This window comes from Stegostoma tigrinum, chromosome X (genome assembly GCF_030684315.1).
Source record: "Stegostoma tigrinum isolate sSteTig4 chromosome X, sSteTig4.hap1, whole genome shotgun sequence".
Taxonomy (NCBI): domain Eukaryota; kingdom Metazoa; phylum Chordata; class Chondrichthyes; order Orectolobiformes; family Stegostomatidae; genus Stegostoma; species Stegostoma tigrinum.
This window is the reverse complement of record NC_081404.1, coordinates 19,274,997-19,294,306: the sequence shown is the minus strand read 5'-3', so window position 1 is coordinate 19,294,306 and position 19,310 is coordinate 19,274,997. Positions and strand designations below refer to the sequence as shown.

The window sequence follows — 19,310 nt, the reverse complement described above, 5'->3', positions numbered from 1 at the left end:
TCAGCGATAACACTTGCTACAATAAATTGGGGGCATTTTTCCACACAGAGGGCGGTGTGTATAGGGAACGAGCTGCCGGAGTTCAGCTTGGGAGGCTAGACCAGCACGGGCGAGCTGGGCCGAAGGGCCTGTTTCCAAGCTGCCTGACTCTGTGAAAAGGACACAGTGTACCTGCTGTGGAGGAATCAAAAGCAACACACAAAGTAACCATCCCTGGGAAAAAGTAATCAATACAAGCTGGTTTTTGGAAGAGAGGAGATAACGTTGCTTGATAACCCGCCTCCTCACGACAAAAATTAAATCTGCCTGCCAAAGGAATGTTCTAAAGTAAAGGGCAGGGAATAACAGCTAACCCCAAATGTAACAAGGAACTGGGGAGTTGCTTCTGACAAGGGGGTCTCCAGGTGAAGAATCAGTGTCCGGGCTGAGAGAATCTATCGAATTCTCAGCAATGTCACACCACAAACTTGAAAGAGAGGAAGTCGTGTGAGAATCCAACACCAGAAGAAGTTAGTTACAGGACTCTAGTGAACATCTCACCCAGACCCAAACCCCTTCTCCATCTTGGTAATCACACATTTCCCACGGCCAACCCCACCCTAACCCGCACATCCCCGGGCACTACGGGACAATTTCCCACGGCCAATCCCACCCTAACCCGCACATCCCCGGGCACTACGGGACAATTTCCCACGGCCAATCCCACCCTAACCCACACATCCCTGGGCACTACGGGACAATTTCCCACGGCCAATCCCACCCTAACCCGCACATCCCCGGGCACTACGGGACAATTCCCCACGGCCAATCCCACCCTAACCCGCACATCCCTGGGCACTACGGGACAATTTCCCACAGCCAATCCCACCCTAACCTGCACATCCCTGGGCACTACGGGACAATTTCCCACGGACAATCCCACCCTAACCCGCACATCCCTGGGCACTACGGGACAAATTCCCACGGCCAGTCCCACCCTAACCCGCACATCCCTGGGCACTACGGGACAAATTCCCACGGCCAGTCCCACCCTAACCCGCACATCCCTGGGCACTATGGGACAATTTCCCACGGCCAATCCCACCCTAATCCGCACATCCCTGGGCACTTTGGGACAATTTCCCACGGCCAATCTCACCCTAACCCGCACATCCCTGGGCACTTTGGGACAATTTCCCACGGACAATCCCACCCTAACCCACACATCCCTGGGCACTACGGGACAATTTCCCACGGACAATCCCACCCTAACCCGCACATCCCTGGGCACTACGGGACAAATTCCCACGGCCAGTCCCACCCTAACCCGCACATCCCTGGGCACTACGGGACAAATTCCCACGGCCAGTCCCACCCTAACCCGCACATCCCTGGGCACTATGGGACAATTTCCCACGGCCAATCCCACCCTAATCCGCACATCCCTGGGCACTTTGGGACAATTTCCCACGGCCAATCTCACCCTAACCCGCACATCCCTGGGCACTTTGGGACAATTTCCCACGGACAATCTCACCCTAACCCACACATCCCTGGGCACTACGGGACAATTTCCCACGGCCAATCCCACCCTAACCCACACATCCCTGGGCACTACAGGACAATTTCCCACGGACAATCCCACCCTAACCCACACATCCCTGGGCACTACGGGACAATTTCCCATGGCCAACCCTAACCAGCACACTTTTGGGCTGTGGGAGGAAACCCACGCAGACACGGGGAGAATGTGCAAACTCCACTCACACAGTCGCCCGAGGGTGGAATCGAACCCAGGCTCCTGGTGGTGTGAGGCAGCAGCGCCAGCCACTGAGCCACCGTGCCGCCCCTAAGATAAGATTAATAGCCAAGGTCTTTTCCCCCAGGATGGGGGAGCCTAAAACTAGAGGGGCGTAGGTTTAAGGTGAGAGGGGGAAGATTTAAAAGGGACCTGAGGGGGTAACATTTTCACACAGAGGGTGGTGCGTGTGTGGGATGAGCTGCCAGAGGACGTGGGTGGGGGCTGGTACAGCGACAACGTTTAAAAGGCGTCTGGGTGGGGACGTGGATAGGAAGGGGTTAGGGGGATAGAGGGCCAAACGCTGGCAAATGGGACTGGTTCAGTTTGGGATAGTTGACAGGAATGATTTGGGCTGAAGGGCCTGACTCCATACTGTACAACTCTAAGACTCTCATTAAAGTGTGTCCCATCTCCTTCACCCCAAACTCCTCTCCCCATCTTGCACACCCCCCACTCACACAAGATGTCACACCTAGTGTTGTCGGTGGGTGGAATACTCTGGGGAGGTGGGAATAAATATTTAGTGGGTCTGGATGTTGGGGTTTGTGTGTTATTGGGATCGATGTTTCTCTCCATCAGTAAATCTGAGTGAGCCAACTCGAGTATGTGTCAGCGAAGTGGAGAGTGGGCACTCTGACTACATGGACTCCCCATTTTGGGATTAATGTTGTCTGACTCTCGGATTTATCTCTGAGGGTTTGAAGGATAAGAGTTGAGAAGTTTTACTGTAACTGGCAAGTCTGCACCTGGAGCACTGTGAGCAGTTCTAGTCCCTTTAGCAAAGGAAAGCTATCATTTCATAGGAGGCAGTTCAGAGAGGGTTCACTAGGTTGGTCCCTGTGATGGAAGGATGGTCTTATGAGCAAAGGCTAAACAGGTTGGGACTGTCATTCACTGGTTTTGAAGAGTGAGAGGTGATCGTGTTGAAGCAGAGAGGATTCTTTAGGGGCCTACCATCACATGACCAGTGACCAGATCATCCCACCAGTGTGCCGCCAACCCCACTCCACCCTGGCTAACCTTTGACCCTCGTCAATGGCCATGCCTTCACCTGCCCCCACTCCCCCCCACCGGCCCAAGGTCTCACTTCCACATTCTCTCGTCCCAATTCCAAAGGATTTTGTGATCCTGTCCATCCATCTGATGGACCCCCCCTTCCCATCCCCGAACTCCCAAAGGCCAGGTTCCCACAACCCAACACCCCCCCCCCCCGGGTATCGGAGATTAGGGAGGGAGTGGGGGTCGGGATTAACCATTGGAACAAAGCGAGGGTTTGAGATGAATAAACTGTTCCATAGAGGTTGAGCCATTCTTTCTGGTTGGTTGGTAGCATCACAGGGAATGGGAAAGAGCTCAGGCTGAGGAGGTTGGGCGGGGGGGGAAGTCCCTTACACAGGGGTTCCGGCCCATCCAACATGGGAAAGGTGGTTCGGGGGAGTCAGGATTGGGGATGCTATGGGTCAGCTGTACACCAAAGGCTCAAGGAGGAGGCTGATGGGATCATCCTGCTCCTGTATGATAGGCTCTATGATGTTGGGGGGGTGGGAGGGGTGTTGCAGAATGACCTCCCCTTGTGATCTCCTGCTGACCTACAAAGCCTTCAGGCTGGGGCGACAGAAGAGACATGAAAAGAGGGTATTTATGCTTTGCTTCTCAGAACTGAAACAGAGACTTTGTGTTGAATGCTCCGAGCTGGTGGCGGGGGGTGGGGGTGGGGGGGTGCCGCGCTGGGTGTGGTTGGGGGGTTGGTCTTTGTTATATAACGAACGACTGAACTCCCTTCACCCACACTCCCCCCACCCCACCTGACCCCTGCACAGTCGTGTTCCCCAACCTGTGACTCTCACACGCTGCATGGAATAGATAAACTGCTCTCAACCCATTAGATGCTCAATCCTCGCTGTGTGCCACACTGTAGGAAGGGGGGAGGCTGCACTAGAGAGAGAGTGTAGAGGAGATTCACCAGAATGGGCCTGTACGCCGCAGAGTGGGGAATGGAGGATGTTGCAACACAGGGGGCGTTTGCTGGAGGGCTTGCACGCGAAGCACAGGCAGCTAGCACACAGGGCCAGCAGGTAATCAGGGAGGGTCATGGAATGTTGCTTCTTATGTCAAGGGGGTTGGAGTTTAACAGTAGGGAAGCAGTAATTCAATTGTACAAGGGGAGGTCACATCTGGAGCATCTGTGGGCAGGATCGTTCCCCTTGAGTAAGGAAAGATATGATTTCATCGGAGCAGGGTCAGAGAAAGTTCACTAGGATGGTCTCTGATATAGAGGGATGGTCTTATGAGCAAAGGCTAAACCGGTTCGCAACTCAACTCACTGGAGTTGAGAAGAATGAGAGGCGATCTCATTGAACTCTCATTTTGGAGTCCATGTTCACAGTTCCCTGAAAGCTGCCACCCAGGTGGATAGAGTTGTTAACAAGGCAAATGGTGTGTTAGCTTTCATTAATAGAGAGATTGAGTCCAAGAGCCATGAAGTTATGCTCCAGCTATACAAAACGCTGGTTCGGCTGCTTCTGGAGTATCGTGACCAGTTCTGGTCGCCTCATTACAGGAAAGATGTGGAAGCGTTGGAAAAGGTGCAGAGGAGATTTACCAGGATGTTGCCTGGAATAGAGGGAAGGTCTTATGAGGAAAGGTTGAGAGAGCTAGGGCTTTTCTCTTTAGAACGACAAAGGATGAGAGGTCACTTGATAGAGGTGCACAAGATGATCAGAGGTATAGATTGGGTGGGCAGCCAGAGACTTTCTCCTCGGGTGGAGGTAGCTATTATGAGGGGGCATAGCTTTAAAGTGAGTGGAGGTAGATACAGGGGAGACGTCAGAGGTAGGTTATTTACTCAGAGAGTGGTCGGTGTGTGAAATGCATTGCCAGAGAGGGTAGTTGAGTCAGCTTCATTAGGGGCATTTAAGTGCCTATTAGATAGGCATGTGGATGATAGTATAAGGTAGGGGTGGGGGTTAGATAGACCTTCGGATTCGGGTAGAAGTTCGGCACACCATAGTGGGCTGAAAGGCCTGTACTGTTCTATGTTCTATGTGCTAATGAGAGGTGATCTCATTGAAATATAATCGGGGGTTAGACAGGGTCAATGCTGAGTGGGGGTTTCCCCTCATCGAGGGTCTGGGACCAGAGGGGACAGCCTCAGAGTAAAAGTGCCGATTTAAGACTGAGATGAGGAGGAATTTCTTCACTCAGAGGGTTGTGGATCTTTGGAGAGCCTTGTCACAGGGATCTGTTGGGGGGGACAGAGTCCTTGTGTACATTGAGGGCCGAGATAAAGAGATTCCCGTTCAGTCGGGGAATCCAGGGAAAAGCGGATGCGAGGATGGTCGGATCAGTCACAACCTCTATTGAATGGTGAGCAGGCCCGAGGGGCCGAATGGCCCATTCCCTGTTCCTGTTCCTGATGGTCTATGGCTGGGAAAGGCTGTTTTTTTGTGATACTCTGGGGAAGCCAAGCATGGGGAGAAGGAAGATTCACTGTTGGGTGTCCCTCAGCTGGCAGGAGTATCATACTTGGCCAGAAATCCAGTCAATGTTTTATCAGAACAGCAGATAAACAGAGATCAGAGTTGGAGGGGTGAGGGGGTCCTCTGATGGGGTCGGAGGTTAGTGGAGGTCAAACAGCAATAGATATTATGGGTTAGAGGCAATTCAAATAACATTGCTGCTTGAGAAGTGGTTGAGGACTGGGTGTCTGTACTCAATAGAATCATAGAGCCATACAGCATGGAAACAGGCCCTTCGGTCCAACCCATCCATGCTGACCAGGTTTCTTAAACTGAGTTAGTCCCATTTGCCAGCATTCGGCCGCCTATCCCCCTATCCCCGTCCTATCCACGTCCCCACCCAGACGCCTTTTAAATGTTGTCGCTGTCCCAGCCCACACCCACTCCCTCTGGCAGCTCGTCCCACACACGCACCACCCTCTGTGTGAAAATGTTACCCCCTCAGGCCCCTTCCCCCCCCTCACCTTAAACCTACGCCCCTCTGGTTTTGGATTTCCTGGGGTAAAAGACCTTGTCCGTCCACCTTATCCATGCCCTCCCCCCGCCATGGTTTTATAGACCGCTGTAAAGTTGCCCCTCAGCCTCTGGCGCTCCAGCGAGGTAAGTGCCAGCTTGCCCAGGCCCTCCTTATAACTTGAACCTTCCGGCCCCTGCTAACATCCTCGTAAATGTTTCCTTGCGCCCCTCCTGATTTAATAACACCTCTCCTGTGGCAGGTTGACCAGGTACACAACTGTTTGAGGACTTCAGAACGATGATGGGCTGATTGGAATTTACAGAATACTGCGGGGCCCGGACTGAGCGGACTTGGAGAAGATAAGACCACAAGACATAGGAGTGTAAGTAAGGCCATTCGGCCCATCAAGTCCACTTGGCTATTTAAATCATGGCTGATGGGCATTTCAACTCCACTTCCCTGCACTCTCCCCTTGATTCCTTGTGAGATCAAGAATTTGTCGATCTCTGCCTTGAAGGCATCCAACGTCCCGGCCTCCACTGCACTCTGTGGCAATGAATTCCACAGGCCCACCACTCTCTGGCTGAAGAAATGTCTCCTCATTTCCTTTTTAAATTGACCCCCTCTAATTCTAAGGCTGTGCCCACGGGTCCTAGTCTCCCCGCCTAACAGAAACAACTTCCTAGCGTCCACCCTTTCTAAGCCATATATTATCTTGTAAGTTTCTGTTAGATCTCTCCTCAAGTTTCTAAACTCTAATGAATACATACCCGGGATCCTTAGCCGTTCATCATACGTTAAACCTGCCATTTCAGGGATCATCCGTGTGAAACTCCGCTGGACACGCTTCAGGGTTGGTATGTCCTTCCTGAGGTGTGGGGCCCAAGATGTTTCCACTCAGTAAGAGGGACTAGGGTCTGAGGGCACAGCCTCAGGGTGAGGGGATGGCCCTGTAGAGCTGAGATGAGGAGGAATTTCTTCAACCAGAGGGTGGGAATGTGTGGAACTCATTGCTCCAGAGGGCTGTGGGGGCCAAGCCATCGAATATATTGGAGACAGAGATCAATACGTTCTGAGGAAGGGTCACAGGACCCGAAACGTTCACTCTGATTCCTCTCCACAGGTGCTGCCAGACCTGCTGAGCTTTTCCAGCCACTTCAGTTTTTGTTCCTGATTTACAGCACCCGCATCTCTTCTGGTTTTTAGAGACAGGCTCTTGATCGGTAGGTGGGGGAATCGAGGATCCTGGGGAGAACGGGGTTGAGAAAGACATCAGCCACAATCAAACGGGCAAAGCAGTCCCGCTGGGCCGAATGGCCTAATTCTGTTCTGAAATCTTATGAAGGCAGCTGTACGGGCCTGTGAGGAATAGGATGGCCGAGGTGCTATTGAAAGGCAGGATATAGGCAGAGGGTTGAAACGCTTTGTCATACTCACATTACAAAATTGCTGCCCTGTTTCTCTGCTTGCCTACCATTAATATTCGAGTCCTGTATAACTTCTTTGGTCCCAAATCACAATGAACCATAGTGGTCCCAAAATCTTAACTTGTTGTCTCCCCACTCTCTCTCGCTCTCGCTCCCTCTCCCTGTCTCTTTCTCTTTCCCTCTCTCCCACTTCCTCCCTCCCCGTCTCTCTCCTTTTCTCTCTCCCCCTTCTTTTCTCTCCCTCTCTCTCTCTCCCTCTCCCTGTCTCTCTCTCTCTCTTTCCCTCTCTTCCCCTCTCCCTCCCCTTCTCTTGCTCCTTTTTTCTCTCCCGGTCTCTCCCCCCTCTCACCCTCTCCCTCTCTCTTGCCACCTCTTTCTCGTGCCCTCTCTCCCCACAGATGCTGCCAGACCAGTTGAGTTTCTCCAGCACACTCTCTCTCTCTCTCTCCCTCCCTCTCTCTCCCCCTCTCCCTGTCTCTCTCTTTCCTTCTCTCCCTCTCTCCTCCCCCTCCCCCTCTCCTTTTCTCTCCCCCTCCTTTTCTCTCCTTCTCTCTCTCTCCCTCTCCCTGTCTCTCTCTCTCTCTCTTTCCCTCTCCCCCCCTCCCTCCCCTTCTCTCTGTCCTTTTCTCTCTCCCCCTCTTTCTCCCCCTCCTTTTCTCTCTCCCTCTCCCCCTCTCTCTCTTTCCCTGTCGCCCTCTCTCGCCACCTCTCTTTCTCGCGCCCTCTCTCCCCACAAATGCTGCCAGACCAGTTGAGTTTCTCCAGCACACACTCTCTCTCTCTCTCGCTCTCGTGTTTTCTCACCTCGCTGCTGAACTGAACAACTCCCCCCTTCCTCAACCCAGGGTCACCCCTCCTGCTGTCCTGAGTCAGCTGGGGCAGCAGCAGACCATTTGGCCTGGCAACTCTGTTGCACCCCTCGTAAGACTGCGGCCAATCGGTTTGAGGTTTCAAATTCTGGACTCCCAGTAGCCCTTGATCCAACCAACCACACCAAATGGCCAACCACCCCCCCCTCTCCCCAGGTGAGACACTATCCAATATTCAGTGACAACCCCTTCCAACCTCAGGTACAGGTCTGTCCCCTCACCCACCCCAGTTTGAGACTGAATTACAAGAGGCAGCATCATTTCTGCTCCAAACCTTATGCCTTGTGGATGGTGGGATGGGCCTTTTGGGGAGGGTGACGGTGGTGGAGGCAGAAGGGGAGTTACTCGCTGTAGGATTCCCAGCCTCTGACTTGCCCCTTATCGGCATAGAGGATTGATATGGGGTCGGCGGGGGTCTCAGTTTCTGCTGAATGGGTAACCCCCAGGATGGTGATCCTGGTGGAGGTGGTGTGGGGGTGGGGAGGGTTGGATTCAGTGATGGTAACACCATTGAACGTCGAGGGGGTGAAGGTGACGGTTCGATTGTCTCTCGCTGGGAGACGGTAACCCCTGGGATGTTAATAGTGGGGGTGGGGAGATTCAGTGGCAATGAAGCCTCTTAATGTCAAGGGGCAAATTGTACAGATTTCCAAAAACATACAAGCAGAAACCGCATTCATATAGCACCCTATAGCACACTGGGAAATCCGGGAAAGTACTTTTGGAAGTGTGGCGAAGTAGGAAGTGTGCTCGGATACTTTGGAAAAAAAAAGGTTGCATAAACTATTCACACACGTCACCTCAAACAGCTTTGTAACTTGTGCTGCTGTCATGTTTTCAAAAATACCATCTTCACTTCCCTCGCTCTCCCTCATTCCCCTCACTCTCCCTCCTTCCCCCTCGCTCTCCCCCTCACTCTCCCTCCTTCCCCCTCACTCTCCTCCTCACTCTCCCTCCTTCCCCCTCACTCCCCCTCACACTCCCTCCTTCCCCCTCACTCCCCCTCACACTCCCTCCTTCCCCCTCACTCTCGCCCTCACTCTCCCTCCATCCCCCTCACTCTGCCCCTCACTCTCCCTCCTTCCCCCTCACTCTCCCCCTCACTCTCCCTCCTTCCCCCTCACACTCCCTCCTTCCTCCTCACTCTCCCCCTCACTTTCCCTCCTTCCCCCTCACACTCCCTCCTTCCCCCTCACTCTCCCCCTCACTCTCCCTCCTTCCCCCTCACTCCCCCTCACACTCCCTCCTTCCCCCTCACTCTCCCCCTCACTCTCCCTCCTTCCCCCTCACACTCCCTCCTTCCTCCTCACTCTCCCCCTCACTTTCCCTCCTTCCCCCTCACACTCCCTCCTTCCCCCTCACTCTCCCCCTCACTCTCCCTCCTTCCCCCTCACACTCCCTCCTTCCTCCTCTCCCCCCCTCACTCTCCCTCCTTCCCCCTCACACTCCCTCCTTCCCCCTCACTCTCCCCCTCACTCTCCCTCCTTCCCCCTCACACTCCCTCCTTCCTCCTCACTCTCCCCCTCACTCTCCCTCCTTCCCCCTCACACTCCCTCCTTCCCCCTCACTCTCCCTCCTTCTCCCTTACTCTCCCTCCTTCCCCTCACTCTCCCTCCTCCCTTCACTCCCCCCCACCCCTCACTTCCCCCCATCCCTCATTCCCCCCAGCTGCTCACTCTTCCCCTCTTCCTCACTCTCCCCCACCCCTCACTCTCCCAATTCCTTCACTCTCCCCCACCCCTCATACTGTAGCCAACTCATTCTCTCCCCACGCCTCACACTTCCCCCTCCCCTCATTCTCCCCCCACCCCTCACTCCCCCCCCCTCACCCTAATCCAGGGGCACTCACTTACCCTCCTGCCCACAGCCCAGTCTTGGCCCTCCTATTCCTGAGAAGCCAGTGCTACAACACGTCAGATGAAACGGCCTGGGGTGGCGTCTTTGGTGGGGGGGGTGGGGGGGGGGTGGCGTCGTACGGTCTTGTGGGGTGGGTGCAGTAAGGAAATGGAGGAAAGGATGCAGAGACAAACCACCTCCCCCCCCCGGCCCCTTATCATTGCAAAGAAAGACTCACCAACCTGTTTCTGCCTCTCTCTCGCTCTTTGCTGACCTCAAGCCTGATTACCCCGTGTCTCTGCTGGGAGGAGGTTGTGGGTGGGGGTGGGGGTGGGTCGCGATTTTCAGAACTTCCAGCAACACCTCCGTGTCCCCCCCCCCACTTCCTCCTGCCCGCCCCCCCCCCACCTCACCTTTCTGAGTGGCGGTCCGTCTGCTGCTGGTCAGCGAGAGAGGGCCACCCCATACAGCTCTCGATAAGAACCACACACTCACACACACACACACACTCACACACACACACACACACACACACACACACACACACACACACACACACACACACACACACACACACACCCCACGCCCACCTTATCCAGCTCTCAGGCCGCGGATTTGCAGGATTCTCCTGGAGAGGGTTGCGTCTGGTTTCAAACCCCAAGGCAGCTTCGTCAGGGCTCTGAACTGATCGGAGAAGCGCACTTTGCCCCTCCTGGCATTGCTTGCTGAGCGGTGAGGCAGACCTCTGCCTGCCAGCCCAGCACTCGCTGTACAATACACCTCCAGTGATAAGGGACGGCATGAGATTAAACACAATGCTGATTTGTTTGATTCTCATCACCGCAGCTCACAGTGCTGGCCGCAACCAGGAGCACAGCCTTTTCAAACTCCACCCGAGAACCCCCCCTCACCACTCCTCCACACTCTACTTCCTGCACCCACTCCAGATGTGTAAGCCTTCACGGGGAACAGCAGGAGGCCATTCAGCACCCCCCCCTCTCCTCCAGCCTGTCCCACAGGAACAGCAGGAAGCCATTCAGCCCCCCTCTCCCCCAGCCTGTCACACAGGAACAGCAGGAGGCCACTCGGCCCCCCTCTCCCCCAGCCTGTCGCACAGGAACAGCAGGAGGCCATTCAGCTCCCCCGCTCCTCCAGCCTGTCACACAGGAACAGCAGGAGGCCACTCGACCCCCCCCCCTCCCCCAGCCTGTCGCACAGGAACAGCAGGAGGCCATTCAACCCAACTGTTTCACTAACCCCCTCTAGGGGAAGGAAATCACCAAGCCTTACCTGACCTGGCCTAACGTGAGTCCAGGCTCACAGCGTTGATCCCTAACACTATTTAGGGATGGAGTTAATCAAATGAGGGACCACATCCCATGAAATAATTATTTAAAGCAATCCCGAAGGTGGGCAGTGTCTTTGGGGAGGTCGAGGTTGGGTGGGGTTGCATTGACAGGGTGCCTGTTGGGAGGAGCCTGCCCCCCGGAGAGTGGTCAGGGCATGATTTCAGAATGAGTCAGGGAGGGTAAGGAAGTGTCGGGCTGCGAGCGGATTCTCCTCAGGGTGCTGCCAATTCCCTCTCCTGGCTGAGGAAGGGGTTCGACTCAACTAAATTTATTGTGGTCACATGCGCCTAAGTATAGCGAAGGGCTTTGTTCTGTGAGCAGAGCCGGCAGATCACGGCAAACAGGGACACGGGGACCATGAGGCGCTTGGACAGAGTGAAGCGTACAGGGGTACACTGCGCAGGGTGAGCGCAAAATGAGGTCAGGTATGATTTGAAGTTAGAGATGTGGACTCAACAGGGAAGGGGTGCCGTGACAACGACACCCTGGCACCTCAGTTGAGTTATTCTTCAATCCCCAGTATCACAACCCACCCTTAACTTTATTAACAAGGTAAAGAGGCACTGACCATTGGTATTAGAGACTACTAGGTCATGGGTGCCATGTGTAAGGTCTAAATAATTTATCTTGTGACTTGACAATCAGTAATGGAGACTCGTGAGATAATTGAAACGAGTAATGTCTTTCCACTGATAACAAAGTGTGGGGCTGAGTGAACACAGCCGACCAAGCAGCATCTCAGGAGCACAGAAGCTAGACCCTAGCTCCAAGCTGCAGTGCCCGAGCACATACAGGGAGATGAATTGACAGAAACGAATACAAATTATTTAACTGCGATAGTTTCAGTGCCGAGATACAACGGGTGCTCAATTCTTATATTGCTGCCCAGGAGAATATTCCTTTTTGTTTTTAGGCAGTCAGCAGGAAGAGAAACGGAAATTGCCGGAAACTCTCAGCAGGCCTGGCAGCGTCGGTGGAGAGAAATCAGAGTTAATGTTTCGGGTTCAGAGCTGAGGGTAGTGGGGAAGAGGTTGGGATTTTGTTTATGTGGAAGATAGGGTTGGGGGCAGGCCCCGTGAAGGAGACGACAGTCTGAGATCTGATACTCCAAAAGCATCTCAGTCAGGGGAGCATTTTGGAGATAGTGATCATAATTCAGTTAAGATTTAGGATAGTTATGGGGAAGGTTACAGGATTAAAGTTCGAGACTGGGGACAAGCTAATTTCACTAAGATAGCATTTGGTTTGGCCCAAGTGGACTGGAAGCAGATAAAACTGTATCAGAGCAGCAGGAAAAATTCAGACAAGAGCTAGACAGAATACGAGGCGAGTATGGGAGCCCTGGATGTCGGGCTGCCTACAGGTCAGGTTTAAGAGATGTTGGCCACTTTTGGATTACTATGTTCAGTTCTGGTCTCAATGCTACAGGAAAGGTGTGGTGAAACTTGAGAGTGTGTAGAGAAGATTTACAAGGATGTTGCCGGGGCTGAAGGGTTTGAGCTACAGGGAGGGGCTGAAATAGACTGGGGCTATTTTCCCTGGAGCATTGGAGGGTGAAGGGGTGACTTTATAGAGGTTTATAAAATCATGAGGAGCACGGATAGGGTGAATAGACAAGGTCTTTACTACCACCCCCCCCCACCCCCCAGGGGATAGGGGGGTATCCAAAACTAGAGGGCCATAGGTTTAAGGTGAGAGATGAAAGAGTTAAAAGGGACCTGAGGGGGACCAGAGGATGGTGTGTGTGTGGGACGAGCTGCCAGACGAAGTGGGTGGGGGCTGGTACAGTCACAGCATTTAAAAGGCGTCTGGATGGGGACATGGATAGGACGGGGTTAGGGGGATAGGGGGCTAAATGCTGGCAAATAGGGACTAACTCAGTTTAAGAAACCTGGTCAGCGCAGGTGGGCTGGACCGAAGGGTCTGTTTCCATGCTGTATGACTCTATGACTGTATGATATTGAGAACTCAATAAGGCAAAATCCCTGGAAGAGTATAAAAATGAGCAGGACTTGCAGAATAAGTGAGGGAAGGTAAGAGAGTGCATATGAAAGCATAGGTTGGTAGAATGAACGAAAACACAAAGGGTATCTTTAAATTTATAAAGATCAGTAAAATAACTTAGGAAAGAGTAGAGCCCATTTGGGAATATTGAGGCAATCTTTTGGTTCTTAATGGAACAGAACAGCACAGGTATAGACCTGAGGGTCCAGGCCTCTGAAATAATAGACAGAATTAACAGAGAGAGGGAGACAGAGAAGAGAGTAATGGAGAGTGTGTGTGAGAGAGAGAGAGTGATGGAGAGTGAGAGAGAATGTGTACGTAAGAGAGACTGTGTGAGAGCAAGAGATTGAGGGAGAGTGTGGTGTGTGAGAGTGAGAGAGTGTGTGAGAGAGAGGATGAGAGTGAGAGAGAAAGTTTGCGTGAGAGAGACTGTTTGTGAGAGCAAGAGAGTGAGGGAGAGCGTGTGTGTGAGAGAGAGAGTGTGTGTGTGCGTGTATGTGTGAGAGAAAGTATGTGTGTGAGAGAGTGTGTCTGTGTGTGTGTGAGAGAGAGTGAGAGAGAGAGTGCATGTGTGTAAGAGAGAGTGTGTGTGAGAGAGTATGTGTCTGTGTGTGTGAGAGAGAGAGAAGTCTGTGTGAGAGAGAGAGCATTTGTGTGAGAGAGACTGTGTGAGAGAGAGCGTGTGTGTGTGAGAGAGAGAACATGTGTTTGTGTGAGAGTGTGTGTGTGAGAGAGAGAACATGTGTGTGAGAGAGAGAACATGTGTGTGAGAGAGAGCGCATGTGTGTGAGAGAGTGCATGTGTGTGAGAGTGCGTGCGTCTGTGTGTGAATGAAAGAGTGTGTGTGTGAGAGAGAGAGTGTGTGAAAAAGAGCGTGTGTGTGAAAGAGAGGGTGTGTATGTGAGAAAGAGCATGTGTGAGAGAGGGGGTGTGTATGAGAGCAAGAGAGTGAGTTAGTGTGTGTGTGAGAGAATGTATGTGTGTGAGAGTGCGTGTGTGAGAGTGCGTGTGAGAGAGAATGTGTGTGTAAGTGTGAGTGAGAGAGTGTGTGTGAAAGAGGATGAAAGTGAGAGAAAGGAAGTGAGTGAGTGTGAGAGAGATAGTGAGAGAGACAGTGAGAAAGAGCGAGACAGAGCAAGTAACAGTGCGAGAGAGAAAAAGAGAGTGGGAGAAAGCAAGAGTGAGAGAGGGAATGTTAATAAGTTCAGCAGGCTAAAAAGTGGATAAAACTGCAGGCCAGATGAGATGTCCCATATGGAATGGGCTGCCAGGGAAAGTGGTTGAGGCTGGTACAATAGTGACATTTAAAAACCATGGGAAGAGTTTAGAGAGATATGGACAAATGTGGGCATGCTGAGTGGGCACCATGGTCAGCATGGACCAGTTTGGGCCGAAGGGCCTGTTTCCATGCTGTATTACTCTATGGCTCTAGGTAACCCAGGAGTGTTGTTGAAGGTTAATGTATTTGATATTTCCAAAATGCAGCAAGTCCTGTAAGATGGAATGTGCGAAGTCTTGAAAGGATAATGTTATTTTTTTTGTTCAAAAGGGCATTTCTCATACCTTCCACTTGCCCAAGCTGGGAGAGGAGTTTGTCATCAGCTTCCAATTAATCTTCATTTACAGATATTAAAGGGTGGCTCAGTGGTCAGCCTGTTGCCTCACAGGGCCAGAGATCCAGGTCTGATCCCACCCTCGGGCGACTGTCTGTGCGGAGTTTTCACGTTCTCCCCGTGTCTGTGTGGGTTTCCTCCGGGTGCTCCGGTTTCCTCCCATCGTCCAAAGATGTGCAGGTTAGGGTGGATTGGCCATGGGAAATTGTCCCATAGTGCCCATGGATGTGCAGGTTACGGTGAGATTGGCAGTGGGAAATTGTCCCGTAGTGCCCAGGGATGTGCAGGTTAGGGTGGGATTGGCTGTGGGAAATTGTCCCGTAGTGCCCATGGATGTGCAGGTTAGGGTGAGATTGGCAGTGGGAAATTGTCCCGTAGTGCCCAGGGATGTGCAGGTTAGGGTGGGATTGGCCGTGGGAAATTGTCCCGTAGTGCCCAGGGATGTGCAGTTTAGGGTGGGAATGGCCGTGGGGAATTGTCCCGTAGTGTCCAGGAATGTGCAGGTTAGGGTGGGATTGGCCGTAGGAAATTGTCCCGTAGTGCCCAGGGATGTGCAGTTTAGGGTGGGATTGGCCGTGGGAAATTGTCCCATAGTGTCCAGGGATGTGCAGGTTAGGGTGGGATTGGCTGTGGGAAATTGTCCCGTAGTGTCCAGGGGAAATGCGGGGCAAGGGAAAAGGGTGGGGGCTAGGTCTGGGATGGGATGCTGTTTGGAGGTGTGCTGCAGACTCGATGGGCCAAATGGTTTCTTTCCCCACTGTAGGTATTTTAAAAGAGCTGAGAATTTGAACACTGGGCAATTCCATCCCATCTTGAAATTAAGAAGGATTTCTTCTCTCAGAGGGTTGTGGGACTTTGGAACTCCTTGCCATGGAGAGCTGTCGAGGCATGGTCCTTGTGTACTCTTAAGGCTGAGATCGATAGTTTCCTGATCAATCAGGGAATTGAGGGAAGGGCAGGAAAGTGGATGTAAGGATCGTTGGATCAGCCATGATCCTACTGAATGGCCTACTTATCCCTTATGGTGGTACGTTTAGTTCAGTTCCTGGTCCCAGATATTCAGAAGCATAGGCCAACCCACGTATTGCATTTCAATGGGGCAGGCAGGGCAGGGCTTACACACTTCACGATAGGATCCTGGGGAGAGTTGACAAATAGAAACCTTCGGGTTGCAGGTTCTTAGCTCCTTGAAAGTGGAGAGGCAGGTAGACAGGGTGATGAAGAAGGTGTTTTGTACACTTGCCTTTATGGCAGTGTGTTGAGTACAGGAATTTGGAGGGTCATGTTGGGGCTGTACAGGACATTGATTAGGGACACTTTTGGAAAACTGTGCTCAATTCTGGCCTCTCTGCTGTAGGAAAGATGCTGTGAAGCTTGAAATGTACAGAAAAGATTTACAAGGATGTTGCCAGGGTTGGAGGGCCTGATCTATAGAGAGAAGCTGAATAGTTGGGGGCTATTTTCTCTGGAGCATCAGAGGTGAACTTACAGAGGTTTATAAAACCATGAGGGGGCATGGCTTGGATGAATAGACAAGGTCTTTTCTCCCCAGGGTGGGAGAGTCCAAAACTAGAGGGGCATAGGTTTAAGGTGAGAGGGGGAAAGGGACCTGAGGGGGGAACATTTTCACACAGAGGGTGGTGCATGTGTGGAACGAGCTGTCAGAGGAAGTGGGTGGGGGCTGGGACAAATACTGGCAAATGGAACGAGATCACAATAGGATATCTGGTCAGCATGGATGCGTTGGACTGAAGTATTTGTCTCCATGCTGAACAACGCTGTAATATCCTTTTGGGGGAAAAATAGGTTGAAAAACCCACCGCATTTGAAATTTGAAATGATTACAACTTACTCAGTTACATCTTACTCACACATCTCCACCTGGAGAAACATGGCTGATGTTGACAGAGATAGTAGGAACTGCAGATGCATGGAGGATCTCAGATAACAAGGTGTAGAGCAGGCCAAGCAGCATCAGAGGAGCAGGAAAGCTGACGTTTCAGGCCTCAACCCTTTATCAGAAATGGGAGAGGAGAAGGGAGCTCTGAAATAAATAGGGAGAGAGGGGGAGGCGGATAGAAGATAGATAGAGGAGAAGATAGGTGAAGAGGAGACAGACAGGTCAAAGAGTGGAGCCAGTAAAGGTGAGTGTAGGTGGGGAGTTAGGGAGGAGATAGGTCAGCCCAGGGAGGACGGACAGGTCAAGGTAGGGGGGGGTGGTGAGGTTAGAAGGTAGGAGATGGGGATAGGGCTTGAGGTGGGAGGAGGAGATAGGTGGGAGGAAGGACAGGTTAGGGAGGAGGGTGAACAAAGCTGAGCTGGTTTTGGGATGCGGTGGGGGAAGGGGAGATTTTGAAGCTGGTGAAGTCCGCATTGATACCATTGGGCTGAAGGGTTCACAAGTGGAATATGAGTTGCTGTTCCTGCAACCTTCGGGTGGCATCATTGTGGCACTGCAGGAGGCCCATGATGGACATGTTGTCTAAGGAATGGGAGGGGGAGTTGAAATGGTTTGCGACTGGGAGGTGCAGTTGTTTGTTGCGAACCGAGCTGAGGTGTTCTGCAAAGTGGTCCCCAAGCCTCCGCTTAGTTTCCCTAATGTAGAGGAGTTCACAATGGGAACGGCGGATACAGTATACTATATTAGCAGATGTGCAAGTGAACTTCTGTTTGATGTGGAAGGATGTCTTGGGGCCTGGGATGGGAGTGAGAGAGGAGGTGCAGGGGCAGGCGTAGCATTTCCTGCAGTTGGAAGGAAAAGTGCCGAGGGTGGTGGGGCTGGAGGGGTGCGTGGAGCTGGCAAGGGAGTCACGGAGAGAGTGGTCCCTCTGGGAAGCAGATAAGGATGGGAAGAGGGATTGTTCCATGTAACCTACAAAGAGGAAGGCAAAGCTTGGGCCCATGTAGGTACCCATGGCCATCCCCTTTGTCTGTAGGAAGTGGGAGGAATTGAAAGAGAAGTTATTGAGGGTGAGGACAAGTTTGGCTAAGTGGATGAGGGTGTGGGTGCGGGGGTACGGGGCGGGCCTGCAGGACAGGAAGAAGTGGAGGGCCTTTAGGCCATCTGCATGGGGAATGCAGGTGTTAAGGGACTGGATGTCCATGGTGAAACTGAGGTGTTGGGGACCGGAGAATTGGAAGTTCTGGAGGAGGTGGAGGCGTGGGTGGTGTCGCAGACGTAGGTAGGGAGTTCATTGACCAAGGGGGAGAAAATGGAGCCCAGGGTGGTGGAGATGAGTTTGGTGGGGCAGGAGCAGGCAGAGACAATGGGTCGACAAGGATTTTGGGAAGGAGATAAAGTGGGCGGTGCTGGTTTGGGGAACAATGAGGTTGGAGGCTCTGGGTGAGAGGTCCCCTGAGGTGATGAGGTTGTGGATGGTATTGGTGATGATGGTTTGGTGCTCAGGGGTGGGGTCATGATCAAGAGGGCGGTAGGAGGAGGTGTCGGACAGTTCGTGCCTGGCCTCGGCAATGTAAAGGTCAGTGCGCCATACTACAACTGTGCCTCCCTTGTCTGCGGGTTTTATGGTGAGGTTGGGGTTGGAGTGGAGGGAGCAGAGGGCTGCCCGTTCTGTGGGGGAGAGGTTGGAGTGGGTGAGAGGGGTGGAGAGGTTGAGGCGGTTGATGTCTCAGCGGCAGTTAGAGATGAAGAGGTCGAGAGAAGGTAGCTGGCCTGGGGGTGGTGTCCAGGAGGAGGGGGTGCATTGGAGGCAGGAGAAGGGGTCAGTAGAGGGAGAGTTAGGCTCATGGTTAAAGAAGTAGGCGTGGAGGTGGAGGCAGAGGAAGAACTGCGCAATGCCCAAGCATGAGCGGCATTCGCTGATGTTTGGGTGGAGGGGAACAAAGTTCGTCCTCAATAAGGGGGAGGTCTGGGGGGATAGTGAAGACCCGGCAGGGTCGAGTGCCTCTGCAGCTGCTGGGCGGAGGTGCGTTGGCAGTGGGCGGGGTTCCTTCAGCAATGGGTGCGGCTGTGTCAGCAGCGGGCGGGGTTGCATCAGCAGTGGGTGGGGTTACATTGGCAGTGGGCGGGGTTATGTCGCATAGACACTGGACGGAGCGGGGTAGGAGGCCGCAGCAGCAGTGATGGTAGGTGCGTTCTCAGCGTCAATGGTGTTGGCCTCAGAAATGTAGGCGGTGACAGCAGCAGCGGTGTCCACGGCATTCGCTGTCCTGGAACTGGCGTACCTGGTGGCGGAGGATGTGACGTTACCTGTGGTTGCTCTGTCAGTGGCCACATGGCCCAATGGCGGCGGGCACAATGTGAGGAAGGTCCAGGGTACAGCTGGGGTTTTGGGAGGTGGAGGAAGCCCGTTTTGGGTGGTAGGCACCAGTAAGTTTACTGTGCTTATGGTTTTTTGTGTCCAATAAAGCTGAGTAGAATTGAGAGTTCAGGAGAGGGAGGCTCTGTGCTGGGGTAGGCTTTATTGCAGTGTCCAGAGATGCTGGTGCATTTCTAC

General features: G+C 52.9%; 1 protein-coding gene across 1 annotated transcript in view; it reads right to left on the bottom strand.

Moving 5' to 3' along the window:
- The window catches only part of LOC125448214 (zinc transporter ZIP10), a 39,058-nt gene extending 28,439 nt beyond the window's left edge, over positions 1 to 10,619 (bottom strand). The window contains exon 1 of the mRNA XM_059643375.1: positions 10,478 to 10,619. The gene's annotated coding sequence lies outside the window, so the exon portion shown is untranslated. The remainder of the gene's footprint in view (positions 1 to 10,477) is intronic.
- Positions 10,620 to 19,310: the final 8,691 nt, after the last annotated feature.